Source organism: Pristiophorus japonicus, chromosome 12 (assembly GCF_044704955.1).
Source record: "Pristiophorus japonicus isolate sPriJap1 chromosome 12, sPriJap1.hap1, whole genome shotgun sequence".
NCBI lineage: Eukaryota > Metazoa > Chordata > Chondrichthyes > Pristiophoridae > Pristiophorus > Pristiophorus japonicus.
The window spans coordinates 199,831,974-199,850,037 of record NC_091988.1 but is presented as its reverse complement, the minus strand read 5'-3'; the positions used below and the strand labels follow the sequence as shown (position 1 = coordinate 199,850,037).

Here is an 18,064-nt window from a genome sequence, read left to right as displayed (position 1 = left end):
CGATGGAGTGGGACGTGTCAGCGTTTTAGATAGGAATTAAATATGTGCTCATGCCCTTCAAAGCATGAACTTCAGCATGAGCTTTCAGCAATAAAGTCGATTCATCGACGTGCACGAGATTTAATTGACATTATTCAATTGCTGACTTGTAATCTATCCTGCATACAAATGTGGCAAATGGAATTCAATTCGGAGAAGTGTGAGGTAATGCATTTGGGAAGGGCTAACAAGGCAAGGGAATACACATTAAATGGAAGGACACTGAGAAGTGTAGAGGAACAAAGGGACCTCGGAGTTCATGTCCACAGACCCCTGAAGGTAGCAGGATTGGTAGATCAGAAGGCATACGGGATATTTTCTTTTATTAGCCGAGACATAGAATATAAGAGCAGCGAGGTCATGCTAGAAGTTGGCAGAGAGGTGAATAACCAGGGGGCATAGATTTAAAGTGGAAGGTGTTATGTTCAGTGCACAAGACTGCATATCTTAAGCTCAAACTGTTGTGACCTTGGTCTCTTTAATGTAACTCCCAAGTGGGGAAGCAGCATGGTAGACTGCCTTAAACCTGCTTGCCCAGGGTGTGCAGGTGACCCTTAGGTCTCTCACAGGTGCACCCCCTGGTGGCAAGTCTTACACATTGGTAATGTTTACATACATAACAGAAGGATTAGAGGGCAGCTGAGGAGAACATTTTCACCCACAGGATGGTGGGGGTCTGGAACTCACTGCTTGAAAGGGTGGTAGAGGCAGAAACCCTCATTGCATTTAAAAAGTACTTGGATGTGCACCTGAAGTGCTGTAACCTACAGAGCTAGAACCTAGTGCTGGAAGGTGGGATTAGGCTAGATAGCTCTTTGTCGGCCGGCAGGGACACGATGGGCCGAATGGTCTCCTTCTGTGCTGTAAATTTCTATGATTCTATGAAATCCAGCTATACTTTACTAAGCATGGAGGACTTATCAGATAGGAGTTCATTTAGCAAAGGGAGATCTTGACTTTGTGCGATAATATGGCGAGTCGGCAGCCCATTTCACATCTCTCCCCATTTGCAACACCATTCACTGCCAGATCTCGCCCGTGGAGCGTAACGGCTGTGAGGGGGGTCAATAGCAGGAGCTAGGTCAGTAAGAGGGCTGCGGCCAAACTTCCTCAGCATTCCTCAAACAGCTGAGCCATGGGTGAACCGGTCCTACGTTTATCTGAAAATGGCCATTCTGATTTGTGTCTGTGCATGAAGCGAGCCCGTAGCCCAGTGGTAGCATTTCCCACCTCCGAGTCTGAAGGTTCAGGGTTCGAACCCCAGTCCAGACAAGTGGAGGCCGGAGCTCGGGCTGGCAATTCTGGGCCGACATCCAGCAGGATTCTCAACAACAACAACTTATATAGCGCCTTTATCGTAGCAAAATGTCCCAAGCGCTTCACAGGAGTATTATAAGATAAAAAATTTGATACCAAGCCGCATAAGTAGAAATTAATGCAGGTGACCGAAAGTTTGGTCAAAGAGGTAGGTTTTAAGGAGCGTCTTGAAGGAGGAAATAGAGAGGAGGAGAGGTTTAGGGAGGGAGTCCCAGAGCTTGGGGCCCAGGCAACTGAAGGCACAGCCACCGATAGTTGAGCAATTATAATCAGGGATGCTCAAGAGGATAGAATTTGAAGAGTGCAGACATCTCGGGGGCGGGGGGGGGGGGAGGTGTTTGTGGGGCTGGAGGAGATTACAGAGATAGGGAGGGGCGAGGCCATGGAGGGATTTGAAAACCAGGATGAGAATTTTGAAATCGAGGCATTGCTCAACCGGAAGCCAATGTAGGTCAGCGAGCACAGGGGGTGATGGGTAAGCGGGACTCGGTGTAAGTTAGGGTAGTTTACGTGGGGTAGAATGTGGGAAGCCAGCCAGGAGTGCTTTGGAATAGTCAAGTCTTGAGGTAAAAAAGGCATAGATGAGGGCTTCAGCAGCGGATGAGCTGAGGCAGCCGATGTTATGGAGATTGAAATAGGTGGAAGGAAGCAAAGGAGGATAATCGGATTATCGTCCATGGAGAAGAGCTTTGGGGTAGCTAATTTTTTTACCAGTTATGCATATAATTGGTCGGAAGCTCATTTCACCCTTGCGCCCGGAGAGTGTGGGTGACCCCCCCCCCATGTGCCCAGAGGGTGTGGGTGAACCCCCCCGTGCCCAGAGGGAGTGGGTGAACCCCCCCGTGCCCAGAGGGAGTGGGTTAACCCCCCCGTGCCCAGAGGGTGTGGGTGAACCCCCCCTGTGCCCAGAGGGTGTGGGTGAACCCCCCCGTGCCCAGAGGGTGTGGGTGAACCCCCCGTGCCCAGAGGGAATGGGTGAACCCCCCTGTGCCCAGAGGGTGTGGGTGAACCCCCCGTGCCCAGAGGGTGTGGGTGAACCCCCCCGTGCCCAGAGGGTGTGGGTGAACCCCCCCGTGCCCAGAGGGTGTGGGTGAAACCCCCCCCCCCCCGTGCCCCCTGCTAAGTTGTTAATCGGCCGTGAATCCACCCGCTAACCTCCATGACGATATGACAACAACAAGTTGCAGGGCCATGGAGCAAGGGCAGCGAAATGGGACTGATTCTCTTTGGACGAGTATGAATGGCTTCCTTCTGTGCTGGATCATTCTGTGATTCCAACCCCCTGTACAAAAGTGTTTCTCAACACAGACCGTGTTGCTTACAGTGTCTGTGCTGCTTCCTCCAATTTCAGTCAATGAGCAAACCTGCGATTGGTGCTAAAGCAGAAGTCGGTCATCAGTTTACGTTTGACATTATCATTACCAGCTGTGGCTCAGTGGGTGCCCTCTCCCCTCGCCGTCAGAAGGTCATGGGTTCAGTGCCCGACTCCAGGATTGGTCCCACCAATGACACTTCAGTTCAGGACTGAGGGAGTGCTGCATTGTTGGAGGTGGCATCTTTAGGATGAGATGCTGACCTGAGGCCCTGTCTGCCTGTTTAGGTGGATGTAAAAGATCCCACAGCACCATTTGAAGAAATTGTCCTCGCCAACAATCATCCCTCAACTACAACAGATTATCTGGTTATTCATCTCATTGCTGCTGGTTGCTGGGACCTTTCTGTGCGGGAATTGACTGGGGCATTTGCCCACATAACAGTGATTACTCTTCAAAAGTCATTCATTGGCTGTGAGGTGTTCTGGGACATTTATAAATGTGAAATGTATGGCCCCGTAGGCTTCCTTTCCTGAATGGAGTCTGGGTTACTAACCTACATCCATCCCGCCTCAGTCAATTAACCAGCAATAACTAGCAATAACCAGCCTGAAAATGATTGCAAGCAGCAAGCTATGCTCTTGCAATAACCCTGCACTGCTCGCATCCTGGGTTCAGGTGCACAGAGTGGAGTTAAAAAAGAAAAGACTTACATTTATATAGCGCCTTTCACAACCACCGGATGTCTCAAAGCACCTTGCAGCCAATGAAGTACTTTTGGAGTGTAGTCACTGTTGTAATGTGGGAAACACGGCAGCCAATTTGTGCACAGCAAGCTCCCACCAACAGCAATGTGATAATGACCAGATAATCTGTTTCTGTTATTTTGATTGAGGGATAAATATTGGCCAGGACACCTCCCCTGCTCTTCTTCAAAATAGTGCAATCGGATCTTTTACATCCACCTGAGAGAGCAGATGGAGCCTCGATTTAACATCTACAAGACGACACCTCCGACAGTGCAGCACTCCCTCAGTACTGCCCCTCCGACAGTACAGCACTCCCTCAGTACTGCCCCTCCGACAGTGCAGCACTCCCTCAGTACTGCCCCTCCGATAGTACAGCACTCCCTCAGTACTGCCCCTCCGACAGTGCGGCACTCCCTCAGTACTGCCCCTCCGACAGTATAGCACTCCCTCAGTACTGCCCCTCCGACAGTGTAGCGCTCCCTCAGTACTGCCCCTCCGACAGTGCAGCGCTCCCTCAGTACTGCCCCTCCGACAGTATAGCACTCCCTCAGTACTGCCCCTCCGACAGTACAGCACTCCCTCAGTACTGCCCCTCCGACAGTACAGCACTCCCTCAGCTTTGCACTGGAGTATCAGCCTAGATTTATGTGCTCAAGTTCCTGGAGTGGGACTTAAACCCACAAGTTTCTGACTCAGAGGCGAGTGTGCTGCCCACTGAGCCACAGCTGACACTAACACAGGGAAGTACACCTGTTCTTCACCCTACCTGACAGCGGAGCCTCGTAGTCTCTGCAGAGGAAAACAGCGGGGAGTTCAAATGTATGAACTTAAAAAAAAAAATGAACTTCAAGTATCTAACATTAAGTGATCATCTGTAAATGTATTCCCCTGAGTATAGAAGAATAATGGGTGATCTAATTGAGGTGTTTAAGATGATCAAAGGATTTTATTGGATAGATGGAGAGAAAGGAGAGATGAGGGAGTTCAGAACAAGGGAGTGTAACCTTAAAATTAGAGCCAGGCTGTTCAGGGGTGATGTCAGGAAGCACTTCTTCACACAAAGGGCAGTGGGAATCTGGAACTCTCTCCCCCCAAAGAGCTGTTGAGGCTGGGGATGGGTTTTTTAGGCAAGGGTATTAAGGGTTGTGGAACCAAGGTGGGCACAGAGTTGAGCACTGATCTGCCATGATCTAATTGAATGGCAGAGGTGGTTGAGGGGTATGAATGGTCTCCTCTCATTCCTAAATAATTATCTTATGATCTCAGTCGCGAGGAGAGAGCAGTGGGGGCAGACACTTTGCCTCAGTGCCCCCAGTGTGAATAAGGAGAACAATCATCCCAGCGTCCTGCTCATTGTCCGGTGATCCCTGGCTGTGCATCTCAAGCAGGAGGAGAGTGAGCCTAAGTTACCATGCTTCTTGCCAAATACTTGGGTAACACGTGAAGAATGGTCATTTAAAGCAAGGTAGCCAGGGGGCAGAGGGCAGCCAGTTTTTTATTTATTCGTTCACAGGATGTGGACATCACCGGCAAAGCCGACATTTATTGCCCATCCCTAATTGCCCCTTGAGCCGTTGCAGTCTGTGTATACTTCTTTGTAGCAGTTTGGTACAGCTGGGTGTTTCGCTGGGCCATATCAGAGGGAAGTTAAGAGTTAATCACATTGCTGTGGGTCTGGAGTCACATATAGGCCAGACCAGGTAAGGACGGCAGATTTCCCTCCCCAAAGGTCATTAGTGGGTTTTTACGACAATCTGATAACTTCATGCACACTATTACTGACCCTAGCTTAGTTTTTTTTTTAATTATTCCAGATTTATTTAATTCTCTGATTTTAAATTCCCCAGCTGCTGTGGTGGGCTGTGAACTCACATCTTCCTGAATCATTAGTCCAGACCTACTGGATTACTAGTCCAGTAACATCACCGCTATGCTACCGATCCCAGTACCCAGAGAATCATGCCCAGCCCGTGTCAGGCCCATCTCGCTGTCATATTCTGTTATAATGTAGCAGGAAGCAGCTCAGGGTGGATCATTAAAGCAATTGTTTAATGAGCTGCATCGTTTAATGAGCTGCTGGAGGCAGTGATTGATGACGCCAGTATTTTTGCATGTGTAAATGATCACATTCCCGCACAAGCGTGGAAAAAATCTGATAGACAGGAACTGTATCCTTCCCTTTCCAGATTTATATGTTCAATCAGGTTCGACACGCTCCAGTGTAATGGCAGCAAACACCAATCTTGTTAGAATCATAGAAATTTACAGCACAGGAGGTGGTCATTTGGCTCATCGTGTCCGCGCCGGCCGACCAAGAGCTATCCAGCCCAATTCTACTTTCCAGCTCTTGGTCCGGAGCCTTGTAGGTTACGACACTTCAAGTACACATCCAAGTACTTTTTAAATGTGGTGAGGGTTTCTGCCTCTACCACCCTTTCAGGTAGTGAGTTCCAGACCCCCACCACCCTCTGGGTGAAGACATTTCCCTTCAAATCTTCTCTAAACCTCCTACCCATTACTTTAAAGCTATGCCCCTGGTTGTTGACCCCTCTGCTAAGGGAAATAGGTCCTTCCTATCCACTCTATCTAGGCCCCTCATAATTTTATACACCTCAATCAGGTCTCCCCTTAGTCTCCTCTGTTCCAAAGAAAACAAACCCAGCCTGTCCAATCTTTCCTCATAGCTAAAATTCTCCAGTCCAGGCAACATCCTCGTAAATCTCCTCTGTATGCTTTCTATTACAATCACATTTTTCCTGTAATGCGGTGATCAGAACTGCACATAGTACTCCAGCTGTGGTCTAACTAGTGTTTTATACAGTTCAAGCATAACCTCCCTGTTATATTCTATGCCTCGGCTAATAAAGGCAAGTCTGCCTTCTTAACCACCTTATCTACCTGGCCTACTACATTCAGGGATCTGTGGACATGCACTCCAAGGTCCTTTTGTTCCTCTACACTTCTCAGTGTTCTGCATTTAATGTGTATTCCCTTGCCTTGTTAGCCCTCCCCAAATGCATTACCTCACACTTCTCCGGATTGAATTCCATTTGCCACTGTTCTGCCCATCTGACCAGTTCATTGATATCTTCCTGCAGTCTACAGCTTTCTTCTTCATTATTAACCACACAGCTGATTTTAATATCATCTGCAAACTTCTTAATCATATTCCCTACATTCAAGTTTAAATCATTGATATATACCACAAAAAGCAAGGAACCTCATCCTGAGCCCTGTGGAACCCCACTGGAAAGAGTCAGAAAAACACCCTTCAACCATTTCCCTTTGCTTCCTGCCTCTGAGCCAATTTTGGATCCAACTTACCATTTTGCCCTGGATCCCATGGGCTTTTACTTTCATGACCAGTCTGCCATGTGGGACCTTGTCAAAAGCTTTGCTAAAATCCATGTACACTACATCATACGCACTGCCCTCATCGACCCTCCTGGTTACCTCCTCGAAAAATTCAATCAAGTTGGTCAGACACGACCTTCCCTTAGCAAATCTATGCTGACTGTCCTTGATTAATCCATGTCTTTCTAGATGAAGATTTATCATGTCCCTCAGAATTTTTTCCAATAATTTTCCCACAATCGCGGTTAAGCTGACTGGCCTGTAATTACTCGGGTCTATCCCTTTCTCCCTTTTTAAACAAAGGTACAAGATTAGCAGTCCTCCAGTCCTCTAGCACTGCACCTTAGGCCAGAGAGGATTGGAAAATGATGGTCAGAGCCTCTGCTATTTCCTCTTTTGCTTCTCTTAACAGTCTGGGATACATTTCAATCGGGCCTGGGGATTTATCCACTTTCAAAGTTGCTAAGCCCCTTAATATTTCTTCTTTCACTATATTTATCTCGTCTAATATTTCACACTCTTCCTCCCTCATTGCAAAGTCTTCATTGCCGCTCTCTTAAGAAAACAGGTGCAAAGTATTCATTAAGAACCATATTCACACCTTCCACCTCCACACACAGGTTACCTTTATGGTTCCTAATAGGCCCTACTCTTTCTTTAGTTATCATCTTGCACGTAATGTAGTCATAAAACATCTTTTGGGTTTTCCTTGATTTTACTTGTCAAAAATTTTTGATGCTCTCTCTTTGCTTTCTTAATTTAATTTTTAATTACACCCTGGGGCCCGAATGTGCTGGCCTCACCGTCCGCTGCCACCGAGTTTTCTGGGCAGTCTGCCCTTGGTGCCAGTTTCCACTGGGCCTCCCGCTGACGGGAGGGGAGTACCGCTGGGAACCGCCCGCTGACGTCTGCAAGCATGCAAGGCGCGTAAGACTCCCGCCTGGAACTGGCAGATTGCTCCGGGCGGGAGTCGGCGGCAGTGGGAGGAATGACCACCGCGTGGAGGCAGGTCTAACCCCGACGGTAAGTATGAAGACCTGCAAAAGAATGTTAGTGAATTTTTATTTTATTTATTTAGTTTTCAGCGATTTATGTCTATGGGGTCCCCCGAAGATTTTCTAGGGGTTTGTGTGTGTAAATTTTTATTTTTATGTGCTCTCCCGTCCCTGGTCCTGAATCAATCCTCTGCGGCACTTTGGCGAGGATTGCATTTGCCGCCAAGATTGGGAGCTCCCGCCTGCTACCGCCCAGATTCACAGTGTAAGTCCCTTTTTTACCGCCCAGATCTTACAAAACTCCCGCCCAAAATACCGTCAGGTATCTCAGCGGTCCTATGGGCGGAACTTAGCTTCCACCAAGTTCGGGCCCTTTGACTTTCTATACTCCGAGTGTTTCTGTAATATTGAACCCTCGGAATCTGTCATAAGCCTCCCTTTCTTTCTTTATCCTCCCCTGTATGACCCTTGACATCTAGGGGGCTCTAGATTTGTTAGTCCCACCTTTTTTCTTTAAGGGCATATATTTGGCCTGAACCCTCCGGATCTCCTCCTTGAATGTCTCCCACTGCTCTGACAATGATTTACCTTCAAGTAGCTGTTTCCAGTCCACTTTGGCTAAAATCCCAACTCAGCTTAGCTTTTCCCCAATTTGTTAAAAGAAAGAAAAACTTCTCCTCATCAAAGGACACTATTATTACAACAACAACATCCCTCGGCGCTTCACAGCAGCATCATCAAAGAAAACTTGACAACGAGCCACATAAGGAGATATTAGGACAAGGCGTAGGTTTTAAGGAACATCTTAAAGTGGGGCAGAGAGAGCGAGAGAGGTGGAGAGGTTTAGGGAGCAAATTCTAGAGCTTAGGGCCCAGGCAGGTGAAGGCACGGCCACCAATGGTGGGGCGGTGAAAATCAGGGAGGTGCAAGAGGCCAAAATTGGAGGAGTGCAGAGATCTCGGAGGGTTGTAGGGGTGGAGGAGGTTACAGAGATGGGGAGGGGGCGAGGAGGGATTTGAAAACGAGGATGAGATTTTTAAAATCAAGGCGCTGCAATGGGACTTCAGCTTCCCATCAAAGCTAACCAGGAGTACAGTTAAAAATACCCTGTTCTATATATGTTCCCCACAAAGCACAGGTGTCTGAGCTCTCATTGCAGAATGCAGCACGTGACACGAGCAAAGTACGCTGGAGATTAATTATTGCAGGCTTCTTTCAAGCAGAATCAGTTATGTACATAGCCCGAGGCTGTCAGTGCTGTGGATGCCACACCAAGGATTCCACAGCAACAGACAACTGTTGTAAGCATGTACACGGTCCCTGATATCAAACCCTTAGCTCACAGCTTTAATTCTGACTGTCAGACCATCCCACGTTGGCTGGACGGTGTAATGTCTGTACCTGCGAGTAAGCTCACATGTTTACAGAGCTGTTGTCACCTGCAATTTCTGCGGTCTGGGGGAGTCCGTGTTCCATGTGTATGTTCAGTGTGTGAGGTTGCAGACCCTGCTCCATTATTTGAAGGGGCTGCTCCTCGATTTCTGGTTGCGCTTCAGTCCCACGCTCCTGACTTTTGGGCACCCTGTGCAGAGGGGAGCGGGTAGGTCGGAGGGCCTCTTTGTGGGCCTGCTCCTGGGCCTGGCCAAGGGGGCCATTAACCGGTCCAGGCAGCGGGCAGTCGAGGGGGTCGTTCAGCCCGACTGTCCACCTCTCTTCCACGCCTACGTTCGCGCAAGGGTGTCCCTGGAGATGGAGCACGCGGTGTCCACCGGTACGCTCGCGGCCTTCCATGTGAGGTGGGCGCCGGAGGGACTGGAGTGCATCATTTCAACAGGGAACAGAATTTGAATTTAATTCGATTTGTAAGGTTCCCTTTAATGTTTATTGGTTAATTTGTAGAGTTTTGTTTCCTTACAAAAGGGGCACTTGATTTAAAGTTACTTAAAAATAGTTGTAGAGCTGTTGCATTGTGAGTGGTTTAGTCAGTCACATGATGTTCACAAGACTCAATAAAACCCCAGCCCGTTGGGTTTAGTTCATCCACGATGAGGTATGCCATTGTGAGCCTGGTGGATGAACTGGTAATGTGTAGCGTGATTATTAAACCTTTGTTAATAAACCAACTAGTTCTTAATAGTAATGTGTTGCTATGAATTCTTAAGCAAAGAACCCATGAAGCAAATACATTACAGGGATCAACAGCTATGGTTAGCAATGGGAAACCTCATTACTGGCAAAAGCTCAGGCCACCTCCAGGCAGGCAGTTAAGGGTATCAGAAATAGGAGCAGGAGTCGGCTATTCGGCCCCTCGAGCCTGCTCCACCATTCAATAAGATCATGGCTGATCATCGACCTGAACTCCACTTTCCCGCCCAATCCCTCGATTCCCTTTGTGTCAAAAAATCTATCGCTCTATGTCTTGAAGATACACAATGACTGAGCATCCACAGCCCTCTGGGGCAGAGAATTCCAAACATTCACCACCCTCTAAGTGAAGAAATTGCTCCTTATCTCAGCCCTAAATGGCCGGCCCTTTACTCTGAAATTATGTTGCCTGGTTCTAGACTCCCCAAGCCTGGGGAAACATCCTCGCAGCATCTACCCTGTCAATCCCTCTAAGAATTTTATATGTTTCAATCAGATCATCTCTCATTCTTCTAAACCCCAGAATATATTTATTTTCCAATCGGCGGTCACCATCCCTCCCCCACCTCCCACACAGGTGCTGCTGAGATGGGTGCTAGGGTTTGGCAGCGGCAGAACCACATTCACCTTCCGGCACTGCTGTCAAAGGTGTGGTGGTTGCCAACGGCAACCGCATAAACCAGACGAGCCATGAAAGTGTCTTCCGACACCTGGATTTCACCACAGCCCCGTTAAGTCTGTTGTTGTCAGACTGCTTGCCCGATTTCCAGATCTGGATGAGCTGCAAATTTCCTCCATTGGGAAGACCGAAGCCATTGTCTTCAGTACCCGTCACAAACTCCATTCCCTAGCCATCGATTCTATCCCTCTCCCCGGCCAATATCTGAGGCTGAACCAGACTGTACGCAACCTCGGCGTCCTACTTGACCCTAAGCTGATCCCAAAACCCCCTCCATCACCAAGATGCCTACTTTCACCCCTGCAATATCACCACGCCTCCGACCCTGCCTCAACGCCTCTGCTGTTGGAACCCTCATCCGTGCGTTTGTTGCCTCCGCTATTCCAACGCACCCCCCTACCGCCCTCCATAAACTTCAGATCAGCCAAAACTCTGTTGTGAGTATCGTATCCTAACTCGCACCAAGTCAATTCACCCATCACCCCTCTCTACACACTGACCGACATTGGCTCCCAGTCCCTGAACATCTCAAGTTTAAAATATTCATCCTCGTGTTCAAATCCCTCCACGGCCTCGCCCCTCCCTATTTCAGTACCCTCCTGCAACCCTACTACCCTCCGAGATCTCTGCGCTCCTCCAACTCTGGCCTCTTGTCCATCCACCACTTCTGTCACCCCACCATTGGCGGCCGTGCCTTCAGCTGCCTGGGCCCCAAGCTCCAGGATTCTCTCCCAAAACCTCTCTGACTCTCTCTCTACCCTCCTTTAACACACTCCTTCAAACCTACTTCTTTGAACAAGCTTTTGGTTACCTGTCCTAATATCTTCTTCTGTGACTTGGTGTCAAATTTATGCTCCTGTGAAGTGCCTTGGCATTTTTTTCTATATTAAAAGCACTACATAAATGCATTTTTTTTTAAAAAGGGCGAGCACACACATTCTTTTACCGAATGTGGCTCAGGTAATACTTCATTGGTCAGAGCCCTTTAACTAATTCAACAGGGGTTTTATAAAGATCTCTCGCCGTGCAGTATCTGACTGACTAATTGCACTGCTTGCAATATTGAATATTAAACCTCAAAAGGTCAGGAAAGGTAGGATTCTGCTGAACAAGACAACAGGTAATAATGGACTCGCCTCGTAAAGAAAGTACTCTTACCAGGGCTTCACAGAGAAAATATTTGGTTAACTCCTTTAAGGACGGAGTGTTTTGCAAACCAGAACAATCACTATTGTTTGGATTTGGAGAAATATGCATTTATTTATCCCCAGGCATCCTTCCGATTTGGGATGTGGCTACATGGGACATGGAGGAAAGAGGTCAACAAGAAACAGTGTTAGCTGCAACTCAGTGGGCAGCACCCTCGCCTCTGAGTCAGAAGGTTGTGGGTTCAAGTCCCACCCCAAGAACTTGAGCACAGAAATCTGACACTCCAGTGCAGTACTGAGGGAGTGCTGCACTGTCGGAGGTGCCGTCTTTCGAATGAGATGTTAAACCGGGGCCCCGTCTGCCCTCCCAAGTGGATGTATAAGATCCCATGGCACTATTTCGAAGAAGAGCAGGGGAGTTATCCCCGGTGTCCTGGCCAATATTTATCCCTCAATCAACATCACAAAAAAAACAGATTATCTGGTCATTAACACATTGCAGTTTGTGGGAGCTTGCTGTGCGCAAGTTGACTGCTGCGTTTCCCACATTACAACAGTGACTACACTTCAAAAGTACATTATTGGCTGTAAAGGGCTTTGAGATGTCTGGTGGTCATGAAAGGCGCTATATAAATGCAAGTCTTTCTTTCTTTTCCTTTCCGGGGTGACCGCATTCGATTCCGAGTTGACATACAAATCAATGTTCCCCCGAAGGTGCACGGGCATGCAGCAATCAGGTGGTCCCGCACACGTCGAGGGAACATTGCTGACAGTGTATTTAAATCAGTACAAATGGAGAAAGCTCAATAAACTGGACAACTTCACCTCCACTCGGACAATGAGGTTTCCAGCTCCCGAGGAACCACCCAGAAATGGCAGTCATACTGCTCTACTGTCCCATTTTAATTGGCATGTTCGACAATCAAAGTGGCCCACAGCAGGAGTCCCAAGGCACATACATGCTCTCGACCTCTCTCTTCAGCAGCACCGACTCACTCAATCTCCAAGCTGTTCTGGTCCACAGTATCATTTCATCCTTCACTTCAGGTGTCAAGGATCGTAAGCTTCAACAACTCTCGGACAACAACGCCGCTCCGGAACCTTCTTTCCCCCTCATTTCCCTCTGATCCCATCCTTTCTTCCAGTCTCACCCCCTGCTGTGTTTTCACTATCCCCTCTGACCTTCCTCTCTCTGACCCCAAACGATCAGTCCTCAGCAAAGGCCTGAGCTTCATCCCTTTACGCCCCCACCTCAATTAATCTCGAGCTCAGCACGACGCTGAGGTCTTTTTCCGCTGCCTTCGCCTCCATGTCCATTCTTTGGCCAGGAGTCTTCCCCTGTACAGCAAGGGTTCTGATGAAGGGTCATCGACCCGAAACATTAACTCTGTGTCTCTCTCCACAGATGCTGCCTGACCTGAGTATTTCCAACATTTTCTGTTTTTAGATCAGTTGACAGGCCAGTTATACAGAAACCACCATATGACCTGAATTCCGCCCCCACCCTCAACATGCTTATGTTGACACCAGAAGGACTGACAAAAGTGCGTTCCTCGGTTCGTGCTCCTGGTGGGGTCCAAGAGATCGTTCCATTAACTCTACTCTTTATGTACGTTTGGTCTATTTGGTCAGTACAGAATGGCATTGAGTGGGAGAGTGGAAATGGGGACACATCTTCCGCAACTGGCCACTTATTATCCCTGTCCCATTTAAGAGGCGTGAACAATGTTGAGTTGATGTAGAAGATCAGCCATGATCTTATTGAATGGCGGTGCAGGCTCGAAGGGCCGAATGGCCTACTCCTGCTCCTATTTCTTATGTTCACGATTGCAATGTAGGAAACGTGACAGCCAATTTACGCACAGCAAGGTCCCACAATCCGCAATGTGATAAATAACCAGATAATCTGTTTTTTGGCAATGTTGATTGAGGGATAACTTCCCTGCTCTTCTTCAAAATAGTGCCATGGGATCTTTAGCATCCACCTGAGAGAGAAGACGAGGCCTCGATTTAATGTCTCATCTGAAAGACGGCACCTCCGACAGTGCTGCACTCCGTCAGTCCCGGAGTATCAGCCTGGATTATGTGCTCAAGTCTTTGGAGTGGGTCTTGAACCCACAACCTTCTGCCTCAGAGGTGGGAGTGCTGCCCACTGAGTCAAGGCCAACGCTTTAGATCTACACAATCTTCCTCCTCCCGGCATCATCACCCTGTTGAGTTAAAAAAGACTCATCACGCAGTCTTCTTCTCCAACCCATTCTTTCTTTGAGGCTCAAAATTGTGGAGCTGTTAAACTCCCCCATCGCATCTTCCTCCTTTAAAGGCTTTTAAAACCCAACCTTGGTGTCCCCGAACCACCACTCTTCAATTTACCTCACCCTCTCGTTTACTCCTTTCAACCTTAATGGCGTCCTGGGCTGTAAGGGTCTCGGCCTACGATTAGCTTTCTCAAATGAAATAAATTTTAGTCAGGGGCCCTCATTAACAGGACTGGCCGTGTCGCCCATTCCTACCAGATGTTCTTCTGTCCGGGTATCACAATCACAGAAATATATAGAAGCTATAACACGGACACTGGCAACTCGGCCCAACCAGTCCATGTTGGCCCCTCCCCTCCAAGTGAACAAATAGTTCTAATCACATTTACCCACCCTGTTCCCATTCCACCTTAACCACTTTCCCTTCATCCACCTCTCCAAAATGAGTCTCGAATAGTTTCTGCCTCAACTACTAGTTGCAAGTTGGGTTGCCAACTCTGGTTGAACGTATTACTGGAGTTTTCGTCACATGACCTCCTGCCTCCAAATGCCCCGCCCCCACCTTCCCGCCATTGGTTGGCCGACATGTCCATCCTCTCAGTGCCCCTGCCTTCCCACAGCCAATCGGAAAGCGAATAGGTTCTTCATTACCCAACTGGATGATTGAAGTCAAATGGGTTTTTTTTCCGCTAAGTAAATAAATTTGCCGCTTATGATTTATTTCTCCTGGGGAGGGAGGGGGCGGTGCTTGCAGCTGTGTCCAGGATGAGTCCAGGAGAATACAAGAATAAAAGAAATTGGGGCAGTAGGAGGCCATTTGGCCCCTCGAGTCTGCTCCGCGATTCTATAAAATCATGGCTGATCTGATCATGGACTCAGCTCCACTTCCCTGCCCTGCCCGCTCCCCTTCCCTGCCCGCTCCCCATAACCAGTGACCCAGCCTCCACACCTCTCTGCGGCAGAGAATTCCACAGATTCACAACCCTCCAAGGAGAAGAAATTCCTCCTCATCTCAGTTCTAAATGGCCGACCCCTTATTCTGAAACTGCGCCCTCTCGTTCTACAATCCCCCACAAGGGGAAACATCCTCTCTGCATCTAATGCAGGAATCCTGGATGGTTGGCAGTGATACCCGTGCCTGGAAGATTCACAACTCTCTAACAGTCTCGGAGCAGCCCAGAGGCAGTTACCACGGGAGCACACCCACTCCACAAGCTCAGCACCCTCGCCAGGCTGAACCTGGTCCGGGGTCGACACTAAACTTGGAGTCTAGATCGTGACGTCGCGGCCCAGACTGAGTGGAGCGAGACACCCTTGTGTGGGTAGCTTCAGTCAGTCAGTTCCAGTGTGGGGTTGGGTTGGGATCCCGATGGGGGGGGGGGGGGATACAGATTCGAATTCACACACTCCAATCGCAGTGTCAGAGCAAAGTAAAACATGCCTCACGCTGGGACCGTTGTAGTGTGAATGCAACCCAAAATCGATTGCCTGTAGCAACAGCAATCCAGCAGGCCCACCCATAATGACCACGGTAACACACAGCAACTAACCACATCACCATTGGAGCCCTATGTGGCGATTCCAACACCTTCAAAAAACAATTATGGGATGGTCTGCCAATTGCTCATCCCGGGGGAAAGGTTCAACTCTCTTTGGACATGATCTTATTGGATAATTGCCCCCTTGCTGCCAAACCTGGTATTTTTGAGGGGGCAAGGGAGTTATCTTTGCCACATTGATATCCACACTAACACATTTTAATACAATTTTCAAGATATGTCTTGTAAACAGTAAAAATGAAAAAATTGCCACTTATTTTCCCGCACAAGGGCAGTACCCCTTTAAGAGTTTGTCTAACATTATAAGATTGATTTCCTGCTCTCAGGGACAGGGAGTAACTGTCCTCAAGTCTCAGGAGGGAAGGATGACCTTTTTAAGCTGTCTTTCTATAGCAAAATGCAATCTTATTGCCCAGTCATTTTAACACCTCCGTCAACACCTCAAACACTCCTTTTTCTACTTTTAACTGCCCATCACACCACACAGCATCACATTTAATTTTTTTGTTAAATTGCAGTGAAATGCTATGTACCAATCAAGAGTTTGTTCTTTTTGACAGATGCATGTGTTAGATGTAAAAAAATATAAAAGCAGCTGGTTGCTAAAAACAAGCAAGACTGCTACAATAAAAAAAAACCCTCTCTCTCGCCACAAAACCTCCATCACCACAACACCCCCATCTCCCTCAGAACCACAGCAACTCCATTTAAAAACAAGAGAGAGAGAAATCATCTTCCAAAAACACAGCCAAACGAGAGAAAAAGTGACAAACTTTTGGGGGTGGGAGATTTAAAAAAGGAGGGGGAAAAAAAATCGCAAGATCCTGAGCAATAAAATTGCATTTTGCTAAAAGTCGTTCAAAACAATTGCATCCAAGTGACACATTATTTTTGCAGAGGGGAGAGGGGGTGAACTTGAACCTTGGGTGGTGGGGGGAGGGATATATACACAACTGATTAAAAATACATTGGAGAGACAGAAAAAAGGAAAAATCTAAATGGGATAGCATTCAAAAATCTTGATAGTTGCACATACACAACCTGGCGTGTGTGCAATATATTCCCTTTCATATTGCATATTAATTATCCCAAATATTGTCTCTCTCTCTCACACACTCATATATATTCACACTGGTGTCTGGTGCAACACAAGAACAAGACAGAAACTATTATTTATAAATACACACACACACTGTCCCTTCCCCTCCCCATCTATCTATATTCTGTTAAGGAAATGCATTAACAAAAAGATCAAAAACAAGGAGTTTTCTTTGTCTTTTTAAAAAAAAATCAAAACGTCACAGACAGTAAAATTACTCACCGAGAGATAAGAAAATTCAGGAGTTTAAAAAACGGCAAAGAGAGAGAGAGATAAGAGAAAGGAGAGAAACAGACTGGCTGGGGCAGGGGGTAAGGGGAGGCAAGGCAAGGGCTGAAATAACAAGCAACCAGCAAATTCAGCGCATGGAGATTCACCAGCAGCCGGCACTTCCCACTTGGCCCAGAGGGGTGACCAGGGACTGGGACAACACCCAGCCGGCTGCCCATGCACCCGACAGTCCCCAGAAAGGGCTCCCCACCCCACCCAGCACCACCATCTGCTCCGGCTGCCTTGGGGTTTGCGGGTTTTCGGCTGGTGGGGCAGATCTCGCCCCCTTCCCCATCCCACTCGCTTCCCTCTGCGCGGATGGTGGGTCCCTCCCAGATCCATCCTCCTCTCACCAAGCCTTGCTTATTCCCAATCTCAGAGCAGTAATTATAGAAATCAGCTTTTAAATAGCCGCAGCTCTTGTTATCGATTCAAATATTAAAAAAAATAAAACCACTCGTGCATTCATGTGTGCAACACGATGTCATGTTTTTAACCTGGGATTTTTAATAAGCTCAACCTATCTCTATATAATTCATTACCATCAAATTAAATATCTTGTGTCTGTCTGCTCTTCCTATCAGTTTCCTTTCCATTCGAAATTACTCTATCCACATTAAAAATGGGGAAACTCCTTTGTAAAATTGGCAGGTTACAATCCACTCCCCTCCTCGTAAAGGCGTCGCAGCGCCACCTCTGGTGGGAAGGTGTCATTACAACGTGACATGTTTACATAGCCAGTTTCCATTATAAAGGTGGACATTGGATTTTCCAAATGGATTTTCCAAATGGGGAAAGATTGCCAGGAGGAGCACACAGACGTCACCAGCGTACTGTGGCTGAAGTAGGGACTGTCGGTGGATACTCACCAAGGTTACTTCAACAGCACCTCACTCCCCGTGACATTTACAACACAGTGCATTTATATCGCACCCTTCAAATGACCCAAGGCGCTGCCAGGAGGATTATCAGACAAAGTTTGACACAGAGTCACATTGGAGATAGTAGGGCAGCTTGGTCAGAGAGGTAGGTTTTAAGGAGCATCTTAAAGGAGGAAAGAGAGGCGGAGAGGTTTAGGGAGGGATTTCCAGAGCTTAGGGCCCAGGCAGTTGAAGGCACGGCCACCGATGGTGGAGTGA

General features: G+C 47.8%; 1 protein-coding gene across 1 annotated transcript in view; it reads right to left on the bottom strand.

Moving 5' to 3' along the window:
- The window catches only part of raly (RALY heterogeneous nuclear ribonucleoprotein), a 216,868-nt gene extending 199,718 nt beyond the window's left edge, over positions 1–17,150 (bottom strand). The window contains exon 1 of the mRNA XM_070895131.1: positions 16,878–17,150. The gene's annotated coding sequence lies outside the window, so the exon portion shown is untranslated. The remainder of the gene's footprint in view (positions 1–16,877) is intronic.
- Between the last annotated feature and the right edge of the window lie 914 nt (positions 17,151–18,064).